This window comes from Elephantulus edwardii, unplaced genomic scaffold (genome assembly GCF_000299155.1).
Source record: "Elephantulus edwardii isolate Elephantulus edwardi_28Jun2011 unplaced genomic scaffold, EleEdw1.0 scaffold00017, whole genome shotgun sequence".
NCBI classification, from domain to species: Eukaryota; Metazoa; Chordata; class Mammalia; order Macroscelidea; family Macroscelididae; genus Elephantulus; species Elephantulus edwardii.
The window spans coordinates 13,168,575-13,184,290 of record NW_006399767.1 but is presented as its reverse complement, the minus strand read 5'-3'; positions in this window follow the sequence as shown (position 1 = coordinate 13,184,290).

Below are 15,716 nucleotides of genomic sequence, written 5' to 3'. Positions count from 1 at the left end.
TCCTCATCTCCATTCTATTGGAACCCACTCATCGTTGACCCTGCAGCAGGTTTTCAGAAACTGTGACTCTCATGGGAAGTGATTATTCATCTTACTCAGGCGGACCAGGTGGTGCAACTCCTGACCTCCTTCTAGAACCCATAAAGTCTTGATAAAATGAATACATTTCTTCTCATCTGCTCATTTAAATTAAAGACAAAATAGCCAGCACAGGAGGAAGGCAGAGCTGCGGGGCAGTCAAAGCTACAGTGATATGGAATCTCGTCATCTCGCCAAGACCACAGCTGTGCTGTGGGGACACATTCTTGCTCCCCTTTGAAGTCTTCCTTAGGTGCCCCTCATTCCTGAGCCTGACCAACATGCTGTCCGCCCTCTGCTGAAATGGGCAAACAGTGCTTGCCTCATTCAAAACGGAACACTCAGCACACTTACAACATGGAACTGGCTTTTACTTGATGTATTTAAAATAGTTTTTGTAATTGGTTTTATTCTATCACTCATATATATTTTCTTTTATAGCATTAATTACAATGGTACTGTGCCATTATTTACAATGTCCTATTGAAACTTCAGAGCTGTTTATATATGAAAATTACACCATTCTGTAAGGGTCCAGCTTGTTGTTGTTGTTAGGTGTCATCAAGTTGAATACAATTCATAGTTACCCTATAAACAGCCGATCTGAACCCTGTCCTACCCTGTGTCATCTTCACACTTCCTGACACTGAAGAGCCCATTGCAGCAGTCAGCATGGCTATTCACCCGTTCAGGGGTCTTTGTTTTCTTGACACTGAGATATAATCCATACAGAACACTGCATTCCTTGTTCTTCTGCAGCAAGTGCTTCAAGTTCTCCTCACTTTCAGCAAGGAAGGTTGTGCCATCTGCATAACACAGATTGTTGCTGAAATCTTTCCTCTTAGCCTGATTCCACACTCCTCCTCATAGGGTCCAGCTTCTTGGATAATTTGCTCAGCATACAGATTGAATAGGTATGAAGAGAAAATACAACCTTGATGCACTCCCTTCTTAATTTTAATCCATGCAGTGTTTTCCTGATCTTCAGTAGTACGAAATTACATAGCCAATGCAAAGGTACACTGTTCAAATCCACTAGTTGCTCCATAGGAGAAAGATAGGGGGCCTCCATCCATGCAATTTACTGCCTCTGAAAACCCCTGGATGGTCAGTTGTGGGTCTGTTCTGACTCAATGGTACATAACAACAACAACAATATCAAAACCTATATGTATAAGATGCCACCATTCAGTGCTTTGTACCCACCAGGGTAGCCGTGTTCACCCACAGGGACAGACTCTTCTGACATTGGCCACACATCTCTGAAGAGTATGCTAAGGTGGCATTATGTTGATTGTTCCACTCCAACAACTGTTGACATCCCACACTGGAAAGTGAGGGCTTAGCTCTGCCCCCAGGCTGCCCCCACCACAGCTGGTGCACTCCTCCAGCCCTCATGTCATTGTAGTCAGATAGAAATGGATTGTCACCATGAAAAAATATTAAAATCTTGCACTGAGCGGCTTAGTCAACTATAATTTTCTTTTTTTTTACCCAACTACCAACAAAATGGCTCAACAGTTGCCCTCACTATGCTCAAGCAGGTTGGTGGTTGTGAGGATTCCACAGGGCAGACTGAGTTCCAATCTGTATGTCATGGGGTCTCCATGAATCACAGTCAACCTGACAGCACTAACAGCAGCAATCACTTCTTCTTTTTTCTGCAACAGAAGCTGACCCTTTTTATTATTGTTTCCTTAATTTTCTGTGGTGTTGGTGTTAGGTATTGTCGAGTATGACTTGTAATGACCCTATGAACGAAAGATCTGAACCCTGTTCTATCCTGCACCATCCTCACACTTCCTGACACACAAGAGCCCATTGCAGCAGTCACTGTGTCAGTCCAGTTGGTTTTGGGTCTTCGTCTCCTTCGTTTACGTTCTCCGGTTCCCAACTTTTTTTTTTTCTCCATTGCATCTGTTTTTCTAGCTCCTTTTGGGCATAGTTTTTGGGGTGTGGCCTTCTCTTTTTTGCGTCCAGATGGTTTTTTGGCTGCTCTCTCTGCTATTCTTCTTTGTTTGTTTTCTTGGTCGTTCGTGGGATGTTTGGTGCTGTTCTCTAGCACTGCATGTCTGAGGCATCTCTTCTTCTTGTGTTGTCTTTTTTTGTTGTCATCTTTATTTGTTTATTTGTGGATGGCTAGTAGTTGGAACGGCTGTTTTCGAATCGGATGTCGGTTGGTCCTCGCTGAGTTTTCTACCGGTCTATGCTTTGGGCTGGTCTTTGAGTGTAGATTTTCCCGTTTTTGTTCTTCTTTTTTTTTGCTGAGTGCTGTTACCAAGGGTGTTTATTGCGGGTGTTGGCATGTTGAAGGGTTTTGTGCTTTCTGTCTTGTCTTCCCCCGCCATGATGTTGCGTATTTGTCGAGTGGTCAGAGTCTTTGTGTTCTTGACATTGCTGCGTGATCCTTGTTGATTTCTGTATTTCTTGTTTTTATACGAGTCGTTTTTCATATCGTCGTCAGTGTTCGCGGCATTTTGTATCTTGTGCTTAATGCGGGTTCTTGATTCGTTTCGCTTCTATTTTGCTTGTTTCCTTTTCTTGATAGAGTTCTGCTTGTCTTCTCCTTTTTTTGGCATGAAGTTTGCATGTCTGTTTGTGTGGCTACCAGCTTGGATGAGTTCCTTCTTTGTTTTTTTTCCTGTGCCCGTTTTTGTTTCTGAATGTGGTCCTTTTCGAGTATTGTTTTTACTTTCGCATGATTGCCAATTATTTGTTAGGCGGATTTCACTTGATTTTTGTTGTTGTTGTTATATGGCATCGCGTGGCTTTCGACTCGTATTTTGCCTATGTCCTGGCGCCCTGGATGTTGTTGCTGATGTTATATGGATCCTGGCTGACAGCAAAGAATGCAAGAAGAATGACTATTTGTTCTTTATTGACTGTGCAAAGCGATTTGACTGTGTAGATAACACGTGGTTCTTCATTGAGAAGAATTTCTGTGTACTTGAGACTAATTCAATGGCTTTTCATTCTATAACAACTCACATCTATTGAGCATTTTCTATGAATCAGGCATTATTCTAAATACTTTCCATGTGCTAACTTTTTAATTTCTATAATAGTTCTTTGAATTTTGCATTATTATAATGACCTCACTTTATGGATGAAGAAACTCTGATGAGGCATAAAAAGGTTGAATGACTTGTCCATGGTCTCAGAGCAGACCATTTGTGCTACACACTTACACACACATACAATTCACATACTCATATACAGATAAATATACATTAGTCACACATACTCTAATTATGTTGTTGCGTGTTATTAAGCTGGAATGCCCCAGCAGATTTCCAGAGGCAGTAAATCACACCAGAACAGATTGTCCCTCTTTCCCCACAGAGCAGTTGGTGGGTTCAAACTGTGTGCCTTTTGAATTGCAGCACAGCTTCTTATCACTACACCTCCAGGCTGTCCTGTCTTAATAATCGTTGTTGTAAGGTGCTGTTTAGTCGAGTATGCCTCATAGTGACCCTATGACCAACAGACCTAAACCCTGTGCTATCCTGTGGCATCTTTACAATCTCTTACACACTTAAGCCCATTGCTGCAGCCACCTTGTCAATCTACCTGGTTGAGAGCCTGCTTCTCCTTCATCGTCTCTCTATATTTCCAAGCATCAGCATAGCAACTGCACTTACATACTGATATAATTACATGACACACTTATAGGTGTACACAAACACACACATCCCCACTGCCACTGAGTCTGTTCTATTTATGGCAACTTTCCATTGGGTTTTTGAGGCTGTAAATCTTAATGGAAGAGGACTCCCCATCTTTTTCCTGTGGAATGGCTAGTGGATTTGAATTCTGCTCTTTTGGTTAACATATGCAGACACTACGAAAAACCACTGCTGGGTTCTCTATGAGTCTCTTCTGACTTGATGGCATATAACAACAACAAAATGTACTGCATCCCCAGAGCTCCTTATGCATATGCACACATATGTATTAATCTCATTGAAAACTCATTGGCATCCTGCTGGAATCAACTCATAGCTGACCATCCAGCGGGTTTTCAGAGGATGTAAATTGCATGAGAGGAGATTGTGTATCTTTGTCCCATGGAGATTCTGGTGGATTAGAACCACTAAGGAGGTGTCACCTTTTGATAGGTAGACAATTCCCTATGGATTATGCCAGATGTATACATGTGTACATACATAAACACAGAGGAGTCAGGAAAGTACACACAAGCACTAAAATGTATATTTTATGTATTTAAAGATGTCATTTTAAAGGCTAGGGCTCGCCTGACTCAAGCCATAGAATTTTCAACGACTTCATCTTCATGTGAAAATTGAACAATGAAAAAAGAAAGATCAAAGAAGAATATATGTCTTTGAATGGTGCTGGCTAAAATAGTTAATAGATGGTAGACTTCCAGAAGAACAAACAGATCTTAGAAGAGGTGTGGTCAGAGTGCTCCTGAGAAGGAAGAATGGTGAGATGTTTGTCTCACACACATGGGGCAATCTTAGGAAAAGAACATCTGCATGGAGACGTAGAAGAATAGCAAAGGAGAGAGGAGAGGGAGACCCCCAACAATGCACTGACACAGTGACTGCAACAACAGACTTACACACAGAAGATATTATGAGGATGGTCAGGACTGGACAGGATTTCGTACTGCTGTGCTCAGGGTCACTGTGACTCAAAGATGTGAGAAGGCATCTAACAACAAACAAATACACACTCACATACATAGGCACATGCACACGTGATAAACATGCCTGCCTGTGGTGTCAAGAGTTTAGGGTCCTAAATTACTCTCCCAGCTACTGATTGACTTTGCAGTATGATGGGTGTGATCATACAAATGTTGTTGTTGTTAAGTGCCGTCGAGTCGCAGGCGACTCATAGCAACCCTATGAAGGAGAGTCCTCGACGCTTGGGTGCCTTTCATCCTCTCTCCAGGTTTATAGGGTTTCCAGAGGCAAGCTATTATGGAAGTGGATGCCACTCCTCCTTCCACGCTTGTTTAATCAGGGAGCTCCACCCCACTCTCAGTTCGCATTGGGTAGCCAATCATTAACGCATTTGACACATCAGTGTCACAGTGTTCAGCCTCACAGCAACCACAAGTGACCCTGGGACGGCAACTTGTACACCAGGGCTATACGACCTGGAGGAATGTCTGAACAAAAGCAATGAAAGACTGGCCGGAGGGCCATACAAATAGGTTATGTTAATCTAGCCACAAGGAGATTGGCTTTTGTGATTGCCATCACACTTGTTTCAAATAGAGCAGCTTCACACACACACACACACACACACACACACACACACACACACACACGCTTCAGCAGCAGAAATTGGGACTCTAAGCAACATGGAAGAGGAAGCTGCTTGTGGCCTCCCAGAGGTTCCTGCGCACCAGGCTGCACTGGGATCTACACAGAGCAACAGCAACCTTAGCAGAGACTGACGTGAGACAGGGCTGCCCCATGGAACCAGAGATAGAGCCCTTCACCCATGCTTGCTGGAGGACTGAGGAAAGACGCCGCAAGTGGGAGAACTAAGAAACTTTGTTCCTGTGATCTAAGCCATGAGGCTCATATTCAAAGAGCCTGTGATCACACTTGATAAACTGGAGGACTGAGGGATTGAATCCTGCTGGGAATCTGAGTTACATAGCTTGTTAACTTTCCTAATAAACCCCATAACTATTGTAATTCTATAAAGCGTATGTAGAAGTATGTATAGTTATTGCAACTGATTTTGGACCCTGGAGAGAAGTAAGATTGAGGTTGGAATGACTAAAAATAGGTACCAGAGTCGGGAAGATTATGTCTGACCTTACAGGAATTAGTTTTTTACTGTGGATGTTGTTGCTGGGACAGTTCCCCTTTGTGAAGTTAGTAGAAGTCATACTCGGTCATCTCCATGCTGCCTTTACTCTTCTAACAATGCTGATTATAACTGTTGTTAAGTGCTGTCAATCATAGCCAGCTCATGACTGACCCTCTGGCAGGTTTTTCAGAGTGAGTTAATCACATGGGAGGAGACTGCTCATTTTTCTCCCTCGGAGGAGCTAATGAATCTGAATCTTGTTCACATTGTTCAGGTGGTAGCACAGCTCCTTGTCTCTTGGCTACCAGAGCTCTCTAATTATTCTTCGAATCATTCACATTGATGCTGTTGTGTGCCATCACATTGGAACTGACTTATAGCTGACTTTTTTTAACTGAGATTCTAATGAAAGATTATAGAGAACTTGGATTTCCATTCATTCATTGTTGCACATTTTCCTCCCTGCCCATCCCTCCTCACCAGTTCACACTTCTCTTTGAAAAGAAAAAAAAAATAAATTTTTTCATTGTTATTCAATCCCCTCCTTCCCCAAGTCCTCTTTACTATACAGCTCTTATTCTGGACTCTTGTCATGCAAATAATACCTAATTATGTATCCCTTTTACAGTTCTCTCCCTCATCTGTTTCAATGCAGTGTATATTATTTATCCCCTCTTTTCTTAGTTTCATTTCCCCCAAACCTGATGCCAGTCCTATTTTATAACAGTGGTATTATGTAGTATTTGTCCTTTTGTGACTGATTTATTTCACTCAGCGTAATGTCTTCCAGGGTCACCCATTTTGTATAATATTTCACTAGTTCCCTGTTTTTCAGTGCTCATAGCTGACCTTTTCAGTGCCTTTTCAGAGACAGTTAACCATATGGAAAGAGATTGCCTGTCTTTCTCACTGCTGGTGGATTTGAACTTGCCTATATCTAAAACCACATATTAACAAAGAAACACATCATAGAAACACATGCATCTCTTATTTACACACACAAATCGCTACATGTTATATATTCACACAGATACTCGCAATACGTGTGTACTTTGTATGGACAAAAACATATAAATATAAGTATGTAAATAAATGCGTATACATAAATATCCACACTGACTTTCACACAGTATACTCACAAACACTCTTTGTTGTTGTTGTTAGGAATTACCAAGTCAAGTGACCCTATGAACAACAGAGCTGAACTCTCTCCTGTCCTGTGCCGTCCTCATTGGCTTTGACGCACTTGAGCCCATCGCTGCGGTCATTGTGTCACTCCATCCTCTTGAGGGTCCTCCCCTCTTTCGCTGACCTTCCACCATTCCAAGCATGAAGTCCCTTTGAAAGGTAAATGCCCAAAGTATGTGAGACGTTTTACCATCTTTGCATCCAAGGAGCATTCTGGCTGCACCTCCTGCAAGACCTATCTGTTTGTTCTTTTGGCACACCATGGAATAGTCAATACTTTTTTCTCCAATATACACAACACTTAGTACTATCGATAAACGAGTATTTTTTTCACATCTGGAAACACACAAGCATGTTTGTACCTATCAAATAAAATACGAATAAATATGCACATACATGTGCAAATAGACTAGTATAAACACACACACACGCACATACGCACCAGTACACTTTATGTGCACACATACACTAGTGGACTCACGTGTGCTGCCTGGCCTGATTTACAGAAGGCACAATGGAAGAAGGGCGCTGTGTCCAGGTCCTGTGCTGTCAGAAGACGTGGGGTGAGGGTAATTCCTGACCTCTCTCTTGGAGTTGCTTCATAAAGCAAATTCACTGTCCGGGGGGAGACAGGGCATGTCAGCCCCTGTTTCTTGACACGAGTGCAGTGGGTGAAGGGAGTGGAGTCTGAGAATTCAAGACTGCATCCCTCCACCTATGGATGGTTGAGGGTTATCGCTTTGCTCTGGAACATACCCCTGTCCAAGGTTACATTCTCAGGGAGACCCAAAACATGGGCACAAGCCATTATTGCACCCTTTGACAGATGACAGAAGGGAAGCTAGGTCAAGCAAGTTAACATTTGCGACAGCCAATTTAAAGAGTGGTAGATTTGAACCTGGAATCTGTGAGTTCTCACCAAGGTGATATACATGGGTGAGAGTCTAGGACTTGGGTACCTGGCACCATGCACGTGTATGTGTATCAATATATGTGGAGTGGGCCAGGTGATTGGTCAGAAAGACAGCAGCACTCTGACAAGAAGAGGCTTAACCAGGCCCAAACCCTCCTTATGTCTGGGGACTCTGTGTTCATTATCCTCAGCCCAGATGTCCTGCCTCATTGTCTACTAGGGTTCCCCACCTAGAGAGGCCCCATGGCTTGGTCCCTTCCTTCTCGTGTTGCCTCCATGCCCCTGACCTCTCCATCTTCCCATCACTCTCCAAACACGTTCTCCTCTTCAGACATTCATTTCAAGAGCTAGGCCATTTCTCTACAGGATTTGATTTGGCACTCGGACACTTCCTCAAGTAGCCCCTCGATGTTTGTCCTTGTCTGTATGCCATCCAGATACACACATGGCCATCCTAAGCTCTCAGATCCTCATGCCCACCTCCCTGCATTCTCCACTTTGCTTCAGGGCTGAGAGCAGGGTGCAGGTTGGCCCCTCTGGACATTCTATCTGCCTCCCTCCTTGCCTTTGTTCAGTTCACAGGTAATTGCTCCAGAAGCCAAAGCAAACAGCCATGTGATGGTGAGGGTGATAGAGCGATAGGATGCAACTCTGGAAGGGAGGGGCAAGCAGGGTGCATGACTGTGGGCTGGCAGGTGCTAGGAGCCCTGGCCCTCCAGTGAGGCCCCAGAGATGACTAAACCCAGATGAGGAAACCGACATGCAGATGCTCAGTGATACACACAAGCCCCCTGTCCTATTTAGGTGGCAGAAGTTGGTTCTAACCCAGGCTCCAGAGTCTTCCCAAGCCCACAGTCCCTAGTACGGCCTTCTGTGGAGCTGTGACAGGGCCAGACCTGAAGAAGCTTCATGAGGACCTGGTCCAGCACAGCTACCATTGTGCTGCAGAAAAATGTCTGAGAAACTGAGGTGGCAGGCTGGGTGGGAATTCCTGTGCCCAGATCTCACTGCTTCTCAGAGGCCAAGTCCCAGGCCTCCTGACTCCCTGTCCAGGGCTAGACTCCTAGTACCTGTCTCCATTGCCCCCAGAGCGCTGGGAGAGGGCCTTGCTGACCTCCATTTACACCCTCTGCCTCCCCTTCAAAGTTAATATTTACACACTCTCCACTGTGCTGCTGAGAGGCTCCTGTGGACATCAAAGTTACTAGCAGGACTTCCCGGGCTCCAGGGACACCCCAGGTGAGGCCCACCTGCCTGGTGCGAGCTGAAATGATGGGGAGGCCGTGCTATGTCCAGATGGGTTTTACTCCCATGCAGACAGAAACTGGGACACTTTGGCCCTGGCTCAAGGCTGCGGTGTAGGCATTTCCTAGACCTGCCATGCATGGGGCTCCACAGGTACATACAGGTGTGGGGACATGTGCGTGTGTGTGGAGTGAACACAGGGGTCAGGTGATGTGCCCCACTAGGATGTGATGTATTAGGCAGACATGGGCCAGTGCTTTGCAAGAGGTTCCTCTGGGCTCATGGGAAACACTCCCCCTTGGGCCTCTCTAGCCTTGGAGAACCACAGACACATAGGGTAAGTCAGAGGCGGGTCTGGGCTTTTCCTCACCTGCCCTTCTGCCCAGCACCTCCTAGGTGGCCTCCAAGTGGTGACGAGCAGGTGCCAGTCCTGGCAGGCCACACCTCTGCCCACTCCTTTTCCTTTTCGCCCGGCTTCCTTCTTTCCTTCCGGATCCGCTTTGCAGCAGGAGGAAGAACTAGCGAGGAGAGCTCAGAACTTCCCCTCCCCAAGAGTCAGAGGTGCTGCCGACACAGAGCTGGGGGGGGGGGGTGACCTGGCACAGAGAGCTTCTGGGAAGACCCCAGGCTGCGTAGGAGGGAGGAATGCCCAGTCTGGGGGTGCTGGCCGGATTGTACCTCAGTGTTCTCAGGTGGGTGCTTTGTATATCAAGAACTCCTGCTGGAAACATTTGGGTAAGCATCTGAGAATGTCACTGATGGCCAGTGGGAGCTGTTGTGCTGGTGTCCACCTTTCCCTCGGATACCACCTGGCCGGGTGGCCTGGGAAGGGAGCCTGTGGCTGGCACGCCAGGCTCTGCAGGTTAATGTTTAACCTGGAGCCACGTGTTTTTCCACTGGATATTTTTATCCCCTGTGCCTGGCAGTGGGCAGCTGGGAGGCCTCTTCCGTGGGCAAAGCAGAGAGGGAGGAGGGAGAGACCTCTCTAGCTGGGATCGTTCTGGGTTTTGGGGGGGGGGCGACCCAGCAGATCAGCACTCAGCTCAGTCCACCCCACCTCTCAGCTCAGTCCACCCCACCTCTGGATGAAGACGAGGCCCAGCCCAGTGTGAGGAGGAGAAGAGCTAGCGAGAGAGCAAGCGCTCAGGCTGCTTCCCCACACAAGGGCATCTTCCAAGATGTCCACAGCTTTTCATGAAAATTCAGTGACCCTCAGTGTCATCAAGCTTAGTCCTAGATAAAAAGCTTTGCCCCTGGGGACACTGTGAGGTCAATTTGATGGGAGAGATGGTGGCCCTGACTTGAGGAGCCCCAGTCTGAATGGGAGACATAGCCCTGTTCTTAGCCCCAGACTGAGGGAAAGCACACGCTTAGGGGGTCCCAGTCTGATAGGAGACAGCCCTGGTGAGACACAGGGTATAAGTATGTCCTAAATTATAGCAAGAGCTTTGTCCCTTTTGCATTTAAGAAGACTAAAATAAAATTAAAAACTCTGGCCTGAGCTGCTTTGTGAAGCTGTTTACAGCCTCATGGCCTCAGAGCTGTCACCCACACCAGGGGCCAGGAGGTTGGGGTCACTCAGTCTGCAGAGCCAGCTTCCTTCCCGCCCACACAGTGAGGGCCACACCAGCTTTACACCAGCACTTGAACACAGTCAGGATCGGGTCCCTGTGCCAACCTGCTCAGCCGCTGACCCCAGCACTTAACAGTGAGTGACCTGTAGCAGGCCAGGGGGGCAGCCCCAGCCCAGGCTCTGTAGGAGAAGCAGGGCAGCCTGGGGGAATCAGGCTCCTCTGAATGGTGCACTGAGTCCTCCTGGACCTGGAAGGTGAGGAGCCCCAGATCAAAACAGATGGAAGCCTGCTGGAAGAGCAGAGAGGCCCCAGTTAGCTCCCAGCCCCCTCCCAGCACTCCTTGAAGTGAGGGGACAGGTACTGACTGGGTGGTTGTTCATTGCTCTGGAGCTGGAGTTGATGCATAGCTGACCCACCACTGGGTTTTTAGAGGCAATTAATCACACATGAGGAGACTGCCTTTCTCTCTCCCATAGAGCTAGCTGGAGGATCCGAACCACATTCCTCTGGGTTGGCCTATTATCTCCTCATCACTAAGCCACAGAGAGAGGCTAATTCTTTTGCTCGGAGTCCTAAGCCCCAGGGCCCTTTCCAGCTGTGACTTGCCAGTAAAAGACCTCTTCGCTCTCTCACCACCAGCCCACTTTCCTTTTCGTCTTCCTTTCATTGCACCCTAAACCTTGACCCGCTCAGCCTCAGCCACTTAATTTGTGGACGAGGCCCTGGGCAAGGGCCATTTACCTACTCCTAGCTTCTCAAAATCACCTGGGTGGTGAATCTCATTATCCCATTTTACAGAAACGAAATAAACGTGTGATTAAACCATAACCCAAGGTCACACAGCCAAGCATGACTGTATTTAAACCTAAACCTGTCTGACTCCAAATCCAGCCGAGATCAAATTGACAGTGTAGTCGCAGTAATTTGAATCCTAGATTGCTCCAAAACCCTCTTCAATTCACCAGAGCCTTCCTCTGATCAGACTCTTGGGTATCGTTGTCTGATATTTCTCCCTTGTAGAGTCTAACCTTAGTGCCTCCTGTTGCCTCTTGCTCTGTAATAAGGGCAGATAGAGCCGTGATCTGTCTTTGAAGACTGTGTCCCATGGAACTGTGACTTTCCTCTGTGACCCTGAAGGGTAGGTTGCTTCCACTGGCAGAAGCAGGAGCCCCAGGGAAGTGGGGTGGAGGATGAATCTGGCTTGGAGGTAGAAGATGAAGATGCTGTCACCTCACAGGCCACCTCCGTGGGGGGCTGCCTTTTCCTGCTGAGCCCTGGCCAGGTAGTAACTTTGGAGATTCTCAAATGGCTTTTGGCTCTGTTGCTGATGAATTCTTTGGGGGAATTTGAAGCTGTGCTTCTGGGGACACCATGAAGTCTTGGATCCGGAAATCCCCACGTGGCCCGCAAACCCTTATTGTCTTTAAACCTTGATTTGTCGGAGAGCAGATGGAAAAGGACTTAGACTTGCACCCATTCCCTGAAATCAAGGACCCCAGTTCCTCATAGTGAAGGAAAGGGGAATTCCACAGGCCCAGCTCCAGGGTCCCGGCTTAGAGCCCATACAGCCTGTTTCTTAGAAATCGACTGCTTTCCGGGAGCACCCTCCTGATGCCTGGCCTCCTCTGGCTTCAAAGCAGAGCTTGGCAGGTGAATCGGTGCAACGTTGTACCAGGTGTTTGGAGAGGGGGCTGGGCAAGTTCAGCTCCTGGCCTGGGAGGTTGGAGGAGAACCAGACCAAAGCCCATCCCACACCCACATCTACAACGCTTCTCTGACCAGCTGGTGAGTCCGATTCACACAGGCTCTCTCCTTCCAAAAGCTCCCTCAGAGCCCTTGGCCTGCAAGAAGAGTCCCATCTCATGTAGGCAGAAGGGCAGCCTGCCAGTCAAACAGGAAGTCTCCCCATCCCTGCCCTCCTCTTCCAGGCAGGTGGAGGTCTCTTCTATCACTGGTCAGCAGGCTCTGGTTCTCTTTACCACAGGCTGGGACCTCTGAGAGACTCAGAGGAAGAGGAAGCAGGCCCAGCCTCACGGTGCTACTGGTCAATGGGAGATGCAGTCATGCCTGCATCTAGATCACAAGTCCATGACTGAGCTGATGAGAATGATGGTAATAGCTAGCTAATGTGTCTGAAGGCCTTCCTACGCAAGGCACTTGGTATATGCTAACCCATTCAATGCCTGCACTGTGTGGTGGTACAAGCAGTTAATACACTTGACTACTAACTGAAGAGTGGGAGGTTTGAGACCATCCAGAGATGCTTCAGAGGAAATGTCTGGCAACCTGCCACTGGAACCCTACAGTTCCACTCTCTCACACACAGTGTTGCCAAGAGTTGGACAGCAATTGGCTCCTGGCTAATTCCCAAACTAACCCAACTATAGGTTTTATAAGTGAGTTTTTATAGATGAGGAAACTGAAGCTCACAGAGGTCTAGGACTTGCCCAAGGTCTTGCAGTTAAGAAAATAGCATGTACCAGTGGGTACATAGGTGCAGACCCAGGGCCTCTGGCTTCACATGAAGGGAGCTCTTATCCTCTATACCTGTGAGGTTCCACTTGCAACCAATTTAATTTGGAATTCATGAAAATGAGATAAAAGGTAAAAGTTCCTTTCCTCATTGGCACTCTTTCCCCTTGAGCGTTCAAAAGTCACGAGTGGACAGTGCACAGGAGAAGTTTCCGTCACTGCGCGAAGTCTGGCAGTGCTGGTGTGCACCCGCTGCCTCCTAAGAATAGAGAAGGAAAACCAGCCCTCAGCTGATAGAATAAAACGATAATGATGAGAGTGGCTACGACTTAAGTGCTTCCTACGTGCCAGGCGCAGGGCCAAACCCATAATCCTTGCCCAATCCTGGGCTCAGAGAGGTTACCCAGGGTCACAGGAGGCAGGAAGTGAGTCCAAGTCGGGGTGAGCCCAGGGCCCAACACTCGTGCCCCCCTTCTCTACCACCTCATGCCTTCCAGCCCAGGAGTTTATAGCTCTTAGGGGAAAGGAAGGGAAGACAATGACACACATTTCACAAGAATAGGGATTAAATCAATCGGCACATAATTAACATCATCACATTTCCCCAGGCCTGCTGACCCCAACACTAATGAGGCCAAGGTTTTTTGTTTTTTTGGTCTGGGTTTTTTTTTTTTTATTAATTTCAATGAACATCTACAGAGATTTTGGATTTCCATTCATTCATTGTTGAGGCCAAGGTTTTGATTTGGAGCCCTGAGAGCACTACTTCACTTAGCATGGGGAAGGCCTCGCTCTCTGCTTCAGGGCAGGATCCAGCCCAGCGCACTGTCACTGTGACTTATGAGACAGACAAGGGGGGGCGGGTGGTAGGGAGTGTGACTGCTTCAGCCGGGACCACAGGAGACCCAACAAGCAGTGAGGCTGTTTCATCCAGACAGGACAGGATGGGTCTAATAGAAACAAAGTTTGAGTCTGGGAAAAGATGCTGCAGAACACGGAACTTCTGATACTTGTTTGGTCTTGGTCGAGTAGAATGTTCTGGGGGACCTGAGATTTACAGAGATTTTTTTTTACGATTTGGCTTGGGTGGTGGTGGTGGTGGTGGTGGTGGTGGTGGTTGTGTACCATCGAGTTACCAAACTAATAGCTGGCCCTCTGGAGTGTTTTCTGAGGCAGTTAGTCGCACAGAAGACTGGTGGCCTCGAACCGTGTGCCTTTGAGTTTTGAAACCAACTCACATCTGATCCTCCTTTGGGTTTTCAGAGGCTGCAAATCCCACAGGAGACTGAGCATCTTTCTCCTGAGAAGGCCCTGGTGCATTCATACCCCAGAGAGGCACCACCTTTGGATTAACAGTACAACTCCCTTTGGACTAAGTCATCAAAGCTCCTTTGGGTGAGGATGTCGGCCTTTAATATCCGATAGAAATTGATACAGAGTTCATGGGGATTATAAATGCTCTTGACTGAAAGGATCCAGGTTCGAGCCCACCCAGAGGTGCCATAGAAGAAAGGCCTGGTGATTTACTTTCAAAAAATCAGCAACCAAAAGCCCTGTGGAGACCAGTTCTGCTCTGACACACAAGAAGCCGCTGTTAGTGGGAGATGACTCCATAGCAACTGGGTTTCATATTTGGTCTTAGCCAAAAGGCTGAGACGTGATTCAGCAAAGGAGTTTTTCTTAATCAGAATAATTAAATTGAGGGAAAGTTAGCTTCACTTATAAGTCAAACCCCATGACATTTGGGGTAACAGGCACAGTGACTGGTAAAAGACAGCCCACAGAGATCTAGTCCTCCTCTGGGTCAAGCCTGAGGGATACCTGACACAGTGTAGGTTCACAGCCTATTCAGAGGTCAGACACAGAAGAAGTTTTTGTAATTATTGCTCTTCTTTTTTTTAATTTTTTTATATTACTCTGATTTATTTACAAAATTTGAATATGTTGTTTTTCACAAAAGATCTTTCCCATTTCCTTCACCCCACCCACTCATCAAATTGTGCAACCCTATGATTAACACCCTCCCCCATCCTCACCCCTCTATTTCCACCCTCCCCCCCACCTAGGATCCTCATATTCATTCTACAATAATGTTCTGTTTTTAGATGATGTTGAGTTGATGTAGACTCACAGTGGCCTCATGTGACAGGAGAGAGCTGTCCCACAGGATTGTCTAGTCTGCAGTCATTTCAAGAACAGATCACCAAGTCCTTTTCCTGCAGATCCACTGAGTGTGTTTAGACCTGGCAGTCAAGCAGTTAGCTGTTGTACCACCAGAAATCTTTCCGTAAACATTAGTTCATGTAGATAATCATTCCCCTTAAAATATCTTGGGTGTGGGGTGGTAACAGCACACTGTCATCCTCAGGCAACACCAGTGGATATAAACATTATGCCAAGGGCATGGATGGCCCAATGACAGGCTGTATGAGTCAGGATAAGCCACAGTG